The sequence below is a fragment of the Camellia sinensis genome, chromosome 1, assembly GCF_055761805.1.
Source record: "Camellia sinensis isolate YWXY chromosome 1, ASM5576180v1, whole genome shotgun sequence".
Classification (NCBI taxonomy): Eukaryota; Viridiplantae; Streptophyta; class Magnoliopsida; order Ericales; family Theaceae; genus Camellia; species Camellia sinensis.
This window is the reverse complement of record NC_138961.1, coordinates 173,509,462-173,524,521: the sequence shown is the minus strand read 5'-3', so window position 1 is coordinate 173,524,521 and position 15,060 is coordinate 173,509,462. Positions and strand designations below refer to the sequence as shown.

The following is a 15,060-nucleotide window of genomic DNA, read 5'->3' as shown; positions in this document are numbered from 1 at the left end:
AAGAAATTAATTACAAAAGAATTGAACAACAATTAACTGACCCAATTCTTATATCTCAAATTGAAGAATTTAAATTAAAATTAGAAACAACTGTTTGTTCAACTCTACCCACTGCCTTTTGGCATAGGTAAAAACATGTAGTTACACTTCCATATATTAAAAATTTTAATGAACGACAAATTCCTACTAAAACTAGACCTATTCAAATGAATCATGAATTAGTTGAAATGTGTAAAAAAGAAATCAATGAATTATTAAAAAATAAGATTATTAGTCATAATAAATCACCTTGGTCTTGTCCCGCCTTTTATGTTAATAAAAATGCTGAATTAGAACGATGTGTCCCTCGCCTAGTTATTGATTATAAACCCTTAAATGAAGTTTTAGAATGGATTAGATATCCAATTCCTAATAAAAAAAGACTTAATTAAAAGACTTAGTTAAGCCGTTATTTTTAGTAAATTTGATTTAAAAAGTGATTTTTGGCAAATTCAAATTCATCCTAAAGATAGATATAAAACTGCTTTACACCCTTTGGTCACTATAAATAGAATGTCATGCCTTTTGGATTAAAAAATGCAGCTAGTGAATTTCAAAATATAATGAATGATATTTTCAATCCATATAGTCATTTTTCCATAGTTTATATAGATGATATTCTCATTTTTTTCAAAATCAATTAGTGAACATTGGAAACATCTTACCGCTTTCTTTTATACAATTAAAAGTCATGGTCTAGTCATATCTGCTCCTAAGATTAAATTGTTCCAAACTAAAGTCAGATTTTTAGGATATGATATTCACCAGAATACAATTCTACCAATTAGTCGCTATATTGAATTTGCTTCTAAATTTCCTGATGAAATTCTAGAGAAAACCCAGTTACAACGTTTTCTAGGATCACTTAATTATATTGTTGAATTTTATAAAGACCTTAGGAAAACTTGTCAACCCTTATTCGATCGATTAAAGGGAAATTCTCCCCCTCGGTCTCCTACTCATACTGCTATTGTTAAATAAGTTAAACAATATGTCAAGTCTCTTCCTTGTCTTGGTATTCCTACTGAAAATTCCTTTAAAATTATTCAAACTGATGCCTCTGATATTGGTTATGATGGCATTTTTCTCCAAAAAATCACTCCTCAGTCATCTGAACAAATTGTTTGATTTCATTCTGGTGTCTGGAATAAAGCACAAAAGAATTGTAGTACTATTAAACAAGAAATTTTATCTACTATTTTATGTATTAGTAAATTTCAAGATGATATTTTAAACCAAAAGTTTTTACTCCGCGTTGATTGTAAATCTGCTAAGTATGTTTTAGAAAAAGATGTTCAAAATCTTGCTAGTAAGCAAATTTTTGCCCGTTGGCAATCTATATTAAGTATTTTTGATTTTGATATTGAATATATTCCTGGTTGTCAAAATTATATTCCTGATTTTCTTACCAGAGAATTTTTATAGGGTGGATAATGCCTATTCCCTCTATTTCATACCATAAACAGAAAATTAAACACTACAAATCCCTGATTTAGCATACTACTTCTCACCTTGTTTTTCTCAAATCAACCCGTTCACCCACTAAACGTGCTCAATATATTCAGTTCCATTAGATTAAAGCTCAACGCCAGCAACTTTCTCATTATATTAACTGTTTACATTCACATATTGATCAATTAGATATCCTCTGTAGATGCTAATTCCATTTATCTATTTCACAGATGTCTCGTCCCAGGCCTTCTTCTAAAGCCTTGGTCCCATCTAGTCAACCTTTTGTTCCTCATCCTTTGGAGTTAGTCACCAAATACCATCATGCTGAATTGGTTAACCGTTACCAAATCGTTGGTAACATTCCTAAGCCTAGTTATACATTTGCTTTAGCTTCTGATCCCTTTGCTTCATCTAGTCAAGTAGTTACTCCTTATCCTCCTAACCCTATTAAATCAGCTCGATCTGATTATGTTAAATCTACTACTACTAATCTCTTTTTCAAAGAACCCAGTCACCCAAAGAGTCATACTATTCATGATCAGGTAAAATCTTGTTTCCCTCCTGGATGGCATTTTATTCCTCTTCATCCAGAAAAGACAATTACCTTCTATAAAGATATCTTATTCAACCATCAGTCTATTGTGATTAAACCCATTTATGATCGTACTTACACAAGTAAAATTGTGTATCACTCACTCTATATTCACAACTTTGTTTCTCTGGATGATTGGGGTTCTCCTTACCAACTGCGAGATTTGCCTGGTCATTCAATTCAATACAGTTACTATGATTACATTGATGCTTGGTTCAAAGTTCTCTTGTATCAAAATGAGTCAAACAGTCACTCCTAGTTTCTCCAGTTTGATCAAAAGTTCAAATCTGAATTACCAACTTGGTTTCTGCGATGATGGACTCAGTATGGCGCCATTCCAGAAATCTTCTCATCCATAATTATGGAACAAGTCAACTATTTCTCCACTGTTTTCTCATTCACTCCACAGCAAAGGAAATTCCCTCCATTGCTTATTTTTATATCCAAATACAAAATCTCTTGGATATTCAAATGGCAATATGATATTTCTGATGATGTTATTTACTGTCAACACATGGTTAAATGGTGGGATAATTTCAAGATTCCACGCATTGTTGAAATTGTTCAAACTGAATTCCCAATCAACATTCATGCTCCCACACCTGCCATGATTAAAACTCAGCAGAACCCAACTGCTTCATTAACCCAAGGAAGCCAACTTCCTCCAGTCAATCTTGGAAGCCCAACATCTAGTTCTTCCAAGCCCAAGTCATCCAAGTCAAAGAATAAATCCAAGTCAGCAGCAAAGCCCAGTACTGATCAGCCTAAGTCAAAGGATAAGCCTAAATCCAAGGTTAAGCCCAAGTCCAAGTCATTTAAAGATGAGCTCCTCCAAATGGCTCGTCTCCTCATGGCCAAAGCCAAGTCAAACTTGGATAACAGCAGTTTAGAAGATAGTTCAGACAGTTCAAACTCTTCTGAAGGTTCAACTACTCAAAATCCATATGGACCCGAATATCAAGATGCTCAGGACCCATATGCTTAATTCAGTCATTGGATTCTATTCAGTCATTGGATTCTATATAGCTATAAATATCAGCTTCAATCAATACTCGTCTTTTGAGAAAAGCTGCTAATATATATATATATATATATATTGATTCTCTTAGTCACATGCCTCCAAGTAATGAATAGTGAAAAAAAAATCAAATTTACTGTTCACTATTCATCAAAAAGTCAACATTACTATTCCTCATTAATCATGATCCATCCAACCGACAAATTCAGCACAGTAAAAGGCAGCCATCAACTTTAGTCACTCACCGAAAGCAGCAGGCAGCTCCCATGTGCTCCTAATGCTCCTTTCAAGTCAAGATCATTCACTCACAAGACTAACAGTAGTCTCTTTTGATTATAAAAGAGCCTCTTCAATCAAGAATAAGGCAAAGTTAAAAAAATTGAAAGCATTCCTTCCTCAAGAAAATAACTATCTTTGTAATATTATATTTTTAAAAATTGTTTTCAAGTTATGTATTTTGAAGAACTGTTTGCTTCATTCCAGTAAACAATTATCAGTTTTAATGTTTTAAATATTAAGTTTTATTTAAGTTATTCACATTTCACCTAGTTCTACATATCTTTTCCTTTTCTCTTTCTAAATCCCTTCCCAAATCTCCCAATCAAACACAATGTAAGAAAAACAGACTTGACAGGCCCAAGTTTTAATTTCTAGGACTTTCCTTCGATGGGCTCGCACATGCAAGCTTAGGTCTTTCATTCGGGCCTTCTTGAGTATGGGCACCTTGTGGGCCAATGCGTATAAGCTTGGGCCTTCATAACCATATCCATTGACGTTGGTTCAATACTCTTCTCTTGTCATATTCTCATACTAAGTCGGAGTCATTTCTCTACTGCTGCAGTTGCTGTTGTTGCCGAGGGTGCCTTTCCAATTCCACAAGCATGAGGGCCACAACATTCCCTTCATTGTGCTGCTTATTGCCCTCTTGATTGTCGCCTCTTTTGTTAGAGGATTTAGAATGAGATTTGGAAAGGAAAAGAGAAAAGTTAAGTGAAATGAGAATAAAATATATCTATATTTTACCTAATTCCACACACCTTTTCCTTTTTCATTTCTAAATCTCTTCCCAAATAGAGTTTGACTCTCCTCTGATTTTGTAAAAGGGGCTCAATTAGGATTATTATTACAAGGAAAATGTTCTAGACCATTAATTCTAATAGCTCTAATATTGGTGTGAGTCCCACATAATGGAATGTTTTGGCCTTGTATCTTATTATTATTATTATTATTATTATTATTATTATTCAATTCATTAAAACTATTAATATTCTAAAATTTGTGCTACCAATCACTGCTCTTATGCTCAACTTGGGGGAAAGCTTTCTTAAAAAAATAATTTACTTCATTAATGTTAAAAAGGTGTCAATGCCATGAAGGAAAATGTTGGAGCCAATAAAATTTCTGTATGTGGACAGAATTGCCCTGTCGGTGGTCAGTGCAGTGCTCCTCGGAAAAGGATCCAAAACCAAAGCTACAAATTTCCCTGAATGATTGTGACCAATACTCAACTGCCAAAAGTACTGACCACTGTGTAAAGAAAGATTTTAGTGGAAAGAGTTTATTACAAGGGCGAGACTTGTGGACTTGACAATTTTGTTGGATTCGTAGGATTTGTCAGAATTTTTGTTTTGATAATTTTAATCATTTAATGTGTAGAATTCGTTAAGTAAATTATTTTTGTAAAAAATTATATTGATCGGATATCGATAGTTATTTAATCGGATCAAATTTTTAACTACTTGATTAAATTAAATTTTGGTCAACAATTTATTTTTAAAATTAATTTATCATTGATAGAAATCTGATCCGATCAAATAGTTATCAATATCCGATCAACGTGATTTTTTACAGGGATAAATTACTTGACAAGTTCTATACATGAACAGTTTAAATTATCGAAACAGGATTTATGGTGGGCCCCCATTGACCCAACATCACGCTTCAGTCCGATCTCGAACGAAAGACAAGCCTAGCTCTTATTACAATATGTTTGTGGGAAAATTCTACCATGAAAGTGGTTTTCATGTATTGTACGTAAAAAAATATATAGACCATTAGATTTAGATAGGATGAATGCAAGCCATTGAATGAGTATATAGTAAAACTAGATACAAAAAGTAAGGTGGTTTTTAAAAAAGTAGATTAGTTTTAGTTAATTTTGAAATTAAAAAAAAATAATGCTAAGTTACCATTTGTTACAAACGTACTTACTATTTGCTATTCATTCACTTATTATTTGTTATGAATAAACTTACTACTTAAATATTACCTGGTAAACAAATTACCTTTATTTCTTGAAAATTGTGCCCTCTTTTGCATTTTAAATTAATTTTAAATACATAAAACTGCTGACACACCATATTTAACTATTTTCCCTTCACATTTTGTCTTGTTGTAATTTGTAAAAAATAAATATATAATATATAAATATTAATTTATTAAAATTTGTTAAAATTTACTAATTTTTTTAAATAGTCATTATTGTGAAAAATTAATTTTTGATATAATATTAAAAATAAATAATAAATAAATAAATTATAAACAAAATGTTTTTAAATTGTAAGTTAGTTAAACTTATTTTTAAAAACATTAATTTAAAAGAGTTACTATGTTTTATTTTTATAAATTCATAATTTTTTTATCAATTTAATATTTATAATGAAATATTTTTTTCTTCATAATATTTTGTAATATCTAAAATATTGTAAAGCATAAATTGAAAATAAAATAGAATAAAAGAACTTAGAAAGAACTCTTATTTTGTCAATATTTAATAATGGTAATAAATGACCCTACAACAATTGGCACTTTTGGCGATTAAATTTTTAATCGCTAAAAATTCAAGCTTTAGTCGCTAAAAATTCAAGCTTTAGTCGCTGAAGGTTTTTAAAGACTAAAATTTTTGGTGACCAGATTAGTCGTTGAAAAATTATCGGGAAACGAAATTGGTGACAAAAAAAAGTTTAGTCACCAAAAGTACTAAATTGCTGATTTTTGGTCACCAGATTAGTCGTTGAAAAATTGTCGGGAAAGGTAATTGGTGTTTTAGTCACCAAAAGTACTAAATTGTCAACTAATTTTTTAGTCGCTAAAAGTATTGAAATAAAATTAAATATCACATTTTTAGCGACTAAAACTTTTTGTCACGAAAACTTCAGTTATTTATAACGACTAAAGGCTTAGTCGCCAAATATTTTTTTGGTTCTTCCTATTTTTTTTTTACGTACTAAACGTGTAGTCGCCTAAAGTCTCACATTTTTCATTACTAAACTTGTAGTCGTCAAGATTTTTTTGTTGTTCATCTTATTTTTTTGGCTACTAAATATTTTAGTCGTTTAGTCACCTAAAGTTTGATTTTTTTGGCAATTAAGATTTTAGTTGCCTAAAGTTTTATTTGTTTTTGGCTACTAAGATTTTAGTCACCAAAAAACAAAATGTTGTTCATCCTATGTTTTTTTAGCTACTAGACATTTTAGTCGCCCAAAGTCTAATTGTTTTTTGGCTACTAAGCTTTTAGTTGCCATTTTTTTTTTTTAACTACTAACAATTTAGTTGCTAAAATATGTACTTTCTTTTTTACTATGAATTGTTTAGTCACCAAAAACATAATCTTATGTTTTATCGCAAAATTATAATTTCTCCACAACCAGTATGTATTCCTATAGTACATATATAAACAAAACAATACATATATTGTCAATCATTCCACAATCTACATCCATTCCACTTCCAACCATCGAAAAAGGAATAACTTTAAATGTCAAATTCCATACAAACCAACTATAGTCCAAACTAAAATAATAATTCCATACAAAATAGAGAATCATACACAAATCAAGCCCTCCATATACAAAAAATATATTTATTACTATGCGAAATGGCCATTTGGTGTGGTACAAATTACCATCGTAATCTGTACCACGACAAAAGGTAATCTAAATACCATACCAATAATTATCAGTTCAATGCCAAAAGTTATCTATATGAATAATACTAATCTACACAAAAGCAGAGAACGACAAAATTAGCAGGATTATACAAAAGTGTAAATTGTCCTCCATACACAAAAATGGATTATCCACAAGTCCATGCCAAAAGTCATCTACACAAAATAATAATAATAATAATAATAATAATAATAATAATAATAATAATAATAATAATAATAATAATAATAATAATAATAATAAATAATAATAATAATTGCACCCACTGGAAAATATCAGTTAATTCAAACATACAAAAAGGTTGTAACATGCATTTAAGGTAGAACAACCTATAAATGCCTTTTTGGAAATAAAATCATATATATGTATCATGAATGATTTATTCCGAGCAACTGCACAAACATTCAAACTTGAACAAATCAACACAGATTTTTAAATATTTTACCTACTGAAGAGGCCCTTGACATGTTTTGAACATCATAGAAAGAAAATGATGAAACCCAAGAGACAAATGCTTCACATCAAAATGATCTAAAATTCAAGAACAACAGGGAAGTGTCTAAATTGATAACATTAGGCAGGGATCACTTTCAACAAGTACACAAACTACAATCTTCAAAGCACTTCATCAACAAGCCATTCTGAGCATAGCAACAAAGCCTTACAACCCAATTCAAGGAGTTATCTAGGATTATATTTGCTAAGGATTCACCATGTAACTGGATTTCAATTTACAAAAAATATATTTTTTAGGTTTCATTTCTCTTCATAAAATAAATGCTTATTGCTAGAATGCTTTGGTTGTAATTTTATTTTACCTTTTCTTCTTTCCCATTTTCCTAGTCAAAATAAAATAAAAGAGTAATCTATGGGGTTATCTCCATAACCATATCTTGCTTTCTTAATACGTTTACTACCCAAATGATCACCTTATACGATGTAACAATGACATCATTTAAAATAAAAATGTTGAACATTTCTTGGATGTCAAACTCTTCCTTTTTTGACTAAGTTTAAGGCGTTTTCGGTTCTAACTCCAAACATACACTGCTAATTACATGCCATCTATGGCCACAGGTCCTATTTGTCATGAGAAAGCTAGCCGTGACATCCATATAGTGGTTTGGGGGCTGGTTTGCATTTTCGCCCCCCCAAACCCCCTTTTTCAACTAAGTTTAAGACTTTTACGACTCTAACTCCCAACCTAGGCGTTCTAATTACATATCATCTGCGGCCACAGGTCTTTTTTATCATGAGGAAACTGCCTGTGACATTCGTACAGTGGTTCAGGGGCTTGTTTGCATTTTCGCCCATCAAACCCCCTTTTTCGATTAAGTTTAAGGCGTTTTCAGCTCTAACTCCCAACCTACGCATGCTAATTACATGTTGTCTATGGCCACAGGTCCTATTTGTCAGGAGGAAGCTGCCATGACATCTATACAATGGTTTGGGAGATGGTTTGCATTTTTGCCCCCGAAAGTTTAAGGTGTTTTCAGTTCTAACTCCCAACCTATGCATGCTAATTACATGCCATCTATGGCCACATATCCTATTTTCATGAGGGAACTAGCTGTGACATCCATACAGTGGTTTGGGGGTTGGTTTTCAATTTTGCCCCCCTCTGAACACCTTTTTTCGAGTAAGTTTAATGCATTTACGGCTCAAACTCCCAACTTGCGCATGCGAATTACATGCCATCTGGGGCCACAAGTCTTATTTGTCACGAGAAAGCTAGCCGTGACATTCGTATAGTGGTTTGGAGGCTAGTTTGCATTTTTGCCACCCAAACCCCCTTTTTCGACTAAGTTTAAGGCGCTTTCGGCTCTAACTCCCAGCCTACGCATGCTAATTACATCCCATCTGTAGCCATAGGTCCTATTTTTCACGAGGAAGCTGCTCATGATGTCTATACAGTGGTTCAGGGGTTGTTTTGCATTTTCACCCCTTTAACGCCCTTTTTCGCCTAACTTTAAGGCATTTTCGGCTCTAACTCCCAACCCATGCGTGCTAATTACATGCCGTCTGCAGCCACACGTCTTATTTGTCACAAGGAAGTTGCCCATGATGTCCGTATAATGGTTTGGGGGCTGGTTTGCATTTTCGCCCCCCAAACTCCCTTTTTCGACTAAGTTTACGGCGTTTTTGGTTCTAACGCCCAACCTACGCGTGCTAATTACATGCCATCTGCGGCCACAAGTCCTATTTTTCATGTGGAAGCTAGCCATGACATCCATATAGTGGTTTGGGGGTTGGTTTTCATTTTTGCCCCCCAAACCCCCTTTTTCGACTAAGTTTAAGGCATTTTTGGCTCTAACTCCCAACCTACGCGTGCTAATTACATGTCGTCTACGGCCACAGATCCTATTTGTCACCATGAAGCTAACCGTGACATTCATACAGTGGTTTGGGGCTGGTTTTCATTTTTGCCCCCCGTACCCCCTTTTTCGACTAAGTTTAAAGCATTTTCGGCTCTAACTCTCAACCTACGTATGCTAATTACATGCTGCCTGTGGCCACAGGTCCTATTTTTCACAAAGAAGCTGGTCATAATATCCATACAGTGGTTTGGTGGCTATTTTGCATTTTTACCCCCCAAATGCCCTTTTTTGCCTAAGTTTAAGGCATTTTCAGCTCTAACTCCCAAACGACGGGTGCTAATTACATGCCGTCTGTGACCACAGGTCCTATTTGTTACAAGGAAGCCCAATGTGACATCCGTACAATGGTTTGAGGGTTACATTTTCGCCCCCTGAACCCCATTTTTTGACCAAGTTTAAGGCGTTTTCAGCACTAACTCCCAACCTATGCGTGCTAAATGCATGCCGTCTATGGCCACAGGTCCTATTTGTTATGAGGAAGCTTCTCATGACATCCATAGAATGGTTCAGAGGCTGTTTTGCATTTTCGCCCTCTGAATGCCCTTTTTCTGCTGTTTAAGGCTTTTTCGGCTCTAACTCCCAACCTACGCGTGCTAACTACATACCGTCTATAGCCACAGGTCATCTTTGTTATGAGGAATCTACCCGCAACGTCTATATAGTGGTTCGGGGGCTGTTTTGCATTTTCGCCCCACGAACCCTTTTTTTCGTCTAAGTTTGAGGCGTTTTTGGCTCGAAGTCTCAACCTACGCGTGCTAATTACATGCCGTCTGCAGCCATAGGACCTATTTGTTATGAGAAAGTTGGTCGTGGCATCCGTACAGTGGTTTGGGGCTATTTTGCATTTTCGCCCCCCAAACCCCTTTTTTGACTAAGTTTAAGGTGTTTTTGACTCTAACTTCCAACATACATGCGCTAATGACATGCCGTCTGCAGCCACAGGTCCTATTTGTCACGAGGAAGCTAGTCGTAACATCCGTATGATGGTTTGGAGGCTGGTTTGCATTTTTGCCCCCTGAACGCCCTTTTTGACTAAGTTTAAGACGTTGTCGCTTCTAACACCCAACCTACGTGTGCTAATTATATCCCGTTTGTGGCCACAGGTCCTATTTGTCACGAGGAAGCTGCTCGTGATATCCATATAATGGTTTGGCAGCTGTTTTACATTTTCGCCTCCTGAATGCCCTTTTTCGCCTAAGTTTAAGGCTTTTTCAGCTCTAACTCCCAACCTACACTTGCTAATTACATGCCATCTGTGGCCACAAGTCCTATTTTTCATGAGGAAGCTGCCCGTGACATCTGTACAATGGTTTGGGGGCTGTTTTTCATTCCCCCCCTCCCGAATTCCTTTTTTCGCCTAAGTTTAAGGCATGTTCTGCTCTAACTCCCAACCTATGCATGCTAATTACAAACCGTCTATGGCCACAGGTTGTATTTGTCATAAGGAAGCTGCTCGTGACATCCGTATAGTGGCTCGGGGGCTGTTTTGCATTTTTGCCCCGTGAACACCCTTTTTCGACTAAGTTTAAGGTGTTTTTTGCTCTGACTCCCAACCTAAACGTGCTTATTTCATGTCGTCTACGGCCACAGGTCCTATTTGTCATGAGGAAGTTGGCCGTTACATCTATACAATGGTTTGGGGGTTGTTTTGCATTTTCGCCCCTTGAACGCAATTACAAAACTAAGTTGTATTGTTTTTTTTCACAATGAACTTAAATGAATGTATGTTGTTTGTAGTCTCAAAAAAGGTTGGAAGGAAATTGAATTGCATTAGTAATCTTGTTAGGCTTCGTACTGTTAAGAGTCTATTTTTTATGAACACAACAAAAGTATTGCTTAATGAAGTATCCTATTGACTTGAGTTCAAACTTCTTGTCAAAACAATTCCAGGTTCTTCAAAACAATAACGTCAATATCATGTTATTTTTGTAGAACTTTTAGTGTCATATGAATTAAATTCTTCTTACCAAATAGTAGGATGACCATCCGAATGCTGCAAGAGGGTTGTGAGTCGTAAAACTACGTTGTTGAGATGATTGAGTTGTACTTGTTGTGCCTCCCTTGCTTTTTTTCCTTTTTCGATTTGTTTCATCATCTCATCTCGCTTCCTCATAAGCTCTTCACAATCTCTTTGGCGTTCATCTTTCTCCCTCATCAGCTCTTCATGATCTCTTTGGCGCTCCTCACAAAGAACCTCCATCGTAGTTCTCATTGCCTCCATATGTTTATCACAAGCTCGTGTCGCATTATCAGATATCGAAGAGGGTTGTGGGCCTATGCCAAATCCACGCAAGTAATTTTTATTTTTGTCCAAGCACTTGCCTTGATAGTTCCTCCTAAGTCAATGGCATCCCCGCTTCGGTGGCTGCCATTTGTATATTCACTATCTTATCCTGTCATTAAAAAAATAAATAAATAAATTAGACTATTAACCTGATTCACAAACAATAACGAAGGAATTTTGTCCACCTTAGTAAGTAATATTAAATACCATAAACTTTCAATGTTCAATACTTACATGTAGCTCAGCACATTTGGGATGAATTCAGTCGTTAGTGTTCTTCGACTTGTGCGATTTTGAATAAAATTTGGGAAAATCCAGATCTCCATCCTCATCTACCTGTAATTTCAAATAACAAAATTAAGAACTGGCCAAAGTATTATTCAAAATTGATATGGGAAAAGTGATTTCTATATCTTGAGATGAACAACTTCTCACCATAATCGACATTGCTATTGGAAATGATCGAGATCCATTTGTATGATTGTATAGTAGCATACTCCTGTTTGCTTTACCAACTTTTGATCGAATGAATATTGGGTTGAGCTCGCTAATTGTTGATCGAATGAAATGGGAGCAAGAGAGAGTAGGGTGGATTAGCAGCTCAAAAAGGCTAATGAGGGTGAATAAAACAGAGTATGCAGGGATTGGTGTTGGTAGGTGGAGTAGGTTTGGTTTCTATGTGTTGGTTGACAAATTTGTGTTGAAAAGAATGGATTGAAGTGTGGCACTAATCTATGATTTGAAAAGTGTTGGAACTCTAAGGAACTTCAATTATCCTGATATTGTGTGCATTTCAATAGTTTGATTATATACTTGTATTTGGATTGGGAATAAGAAAATTTATACTTACTTGATTTTTTTTTTTTAAATTTGAAAATTTTGTTTTGTCTTTATCTTCTTGATCAAAACTAATGATATTTCTTGTAAGAATATTATAGTAATCATTTTGCTATGTTCAATTCTGTTTTACTCAGTCGTCCTTCCTATAATGTATCCTTTGGCAATAGAAGTTTGGAAACAAATGAGTTTCTATTGCATGTGTAACATTTTCAGGGTCTTTCCTATAATGTAACCTTTGGCAATAGAAGTTAGGAAACAGATAAGTTTCTATTGAATGTGTAACATTTTCAAGGTCAAGCAATTCCAACTTGCGTGTTTAGGATTGGAAATCCTAAGGCAGTGTTTGGTAGACAAAAAATTGGATTGAAATGAACTAACTATACCCTCACAATAATTAATGATATTTCATCTGTAATATATTATTTTTTCAGTGAACAAAATTTAAAATGGACATTAGAAATACAAAATATGTTTTAGTGGCCAAGAAGGTACACAACAAGAATCGTAATGTGCAAAAATGAAACTTTGTGATTCATGAAGGTGAACAGTGATTTTTACTTGTCTTTTGAATAGGGAAATTATTGAATAGTCCTAAATATTTATTAAGCAATTTGAACATAAACTTGTTTGATTAAACTCGCTTTTACGAATAAAACAAAAATTATTTTTGAATTTTCAAAACTTAGTTTTTGTATAAAACTAAAAACGATCTGGAAATGATAGGTTCTTCTTTTTAAGTTATTAGCTTGTTGTTTAAAAAATAAAAAAAAATAGAAAACAAGCATTTTGTTTGGTATACTTTCTCTACAAAATATTTTGAAAGGTGTATTTGTAATTTACCCTAAATTACAAAGAGTTCCCCATTTGTGATTCTCATTTTACAAATTGGACAAATACATCCATTCTATCCCTCTTAAACATGAAGCACTTTGAAAACAGAATTAGTTACACTTTGAAAGTGTATATATTAGCAACAAACTCATACTCAATACTCATTATGTGTGGCTGCATCTGTTCAATAAACTAATGAAAGAGAAAGGAAAAAGAGGGGGAAATGTATCAATCCAGTAAAATCAAACCCATATTTAAGACATCAAATAGAATTTTAGAAATCAAACTACAACAACCAAACCAATTTTAGAAATCAACACGTAATTAAACTAAATCAAGCATATAAAACCCTAAAGTAACAATTAGAAAGTAAGAAATAGAGAGAGAGAGAGAGAGAGAGAGATTGAGAGCGAGAGAGAGACACACACACAGACAGGCCGAAAGTGAGAGAGTGAGCGCAAGAGAGAGAGAAACAACCTATAATCTGTGACTGTGGCGGTTGTGATTTGCGGTGATAGCCTTAGCGATGTGCTCCGTACGGTAAGCTGCGGTGAGGTGATTTTCTGTGAGGTTGGGTGGTGGAGGATAGTCTGTGTGAGAGCTTCGAACAAGTTGTTTTGTCTAACAAAGAACGGGGCGGGTGCCAATAAATGATTTCCCTCTAAAAACTTTTCACCTTTAGCGACTAAATTGGGTTTTTGTCAGAAAATGAATATATATGACGACTATTTTATTTTGTAGCCAAGCCTAAATCAACGGTGACTAAAACATTAGTCGCCAAAAGTTTTAATTTGGTGACTAATTTTTCTTTTGGTTGGAAAAAGTAATATAGCATGACTGTTTTTTTTGTCACCAAAACTTAATATTTGCCAACAAAATTGCTTGATCACCAAAGAGTAACCATAAAAATATGCATGTTATTTGGCTACTAATTTTTCTTTTGTCGGCAAAAAATATTATACGACGACTAAAACAAAATTTATCCTAAAATCTACACTAACGGCGACTAATACACTTTTTTGGACCGAAAAGTGAAATTTCTAGCGACTAAAAATAAATTTAGTCGCCAATAAGTAATATATCTCGACTAAAAAATTTTAGTAGCCATACCCTAAACCAAAGCCGACTAATACAGTTTTCAGTCGTGAAAAGTGACATTTGTTGCGACTAAATTCCTTTTAGTCACCAAATTTAGTTGCCAAAAGTGTAAATTGTTATAGTGTCAAAACATGTACAATAATTTTTTTCTTTTACCTACTACACTTGAATATATTAATTGCTATATAAGAATATAGTTAATTAGAAAAATATAGAAGAACTCTTAACTAATTTACATAAATAATTAACAAGATTGTGTTTTTTTCATATTTTTCACAAAGAATAAGTGAAAAAGGGTGATTTAGATTTTACAAATTAAAGACAATTTCTAGTTAATTAAGAAAATATAGAAGATCTCCCAATTCATTTGCACACATTATGAGCAATAGTGTTTTTCTCTATAATTTTTGGACAAAGGATAAGTGAAAGAGGGTGATTTTGTTTTTTACAAATTCAAGAAATTCTCTAGGTAAGAATCTATTTATGTCTCTACTCTGTTTTATTTTAACATTATGTGATGTTTTTAATTTATAAATTTTAAAATTTTGTTGGAACAACATTTCACCTAATTAAAGGAAAAA

The 15,060-nt window shown here is 33.9% G+C and overlaps 1 long non-coding RNA gene across 1 annotated transcript; it reads right to left on the bottom strand.

Moving 5' to 3' along the window:
- Positions 1-10,335: 10,335 nt before the first annotated feature.
- LOC145790313 (uncharacterized) lies at positions 10,336-13,985 on the bottom strand. Its single transcript, XR_014328997.1, has 3 exons — positions 13,859-13,985; positions 11,945-12,046; positions 10,336-11,819 (listed from the first exon to the last, which is right to left on the bottom strand). It is a non-coding gene; the product is annotated as an uncharacterized LOC145790313 (long non-coding RNA).
- Between the last annotated feature and the right edge of the window lie 1,075 nt (positions 13,986-15,060).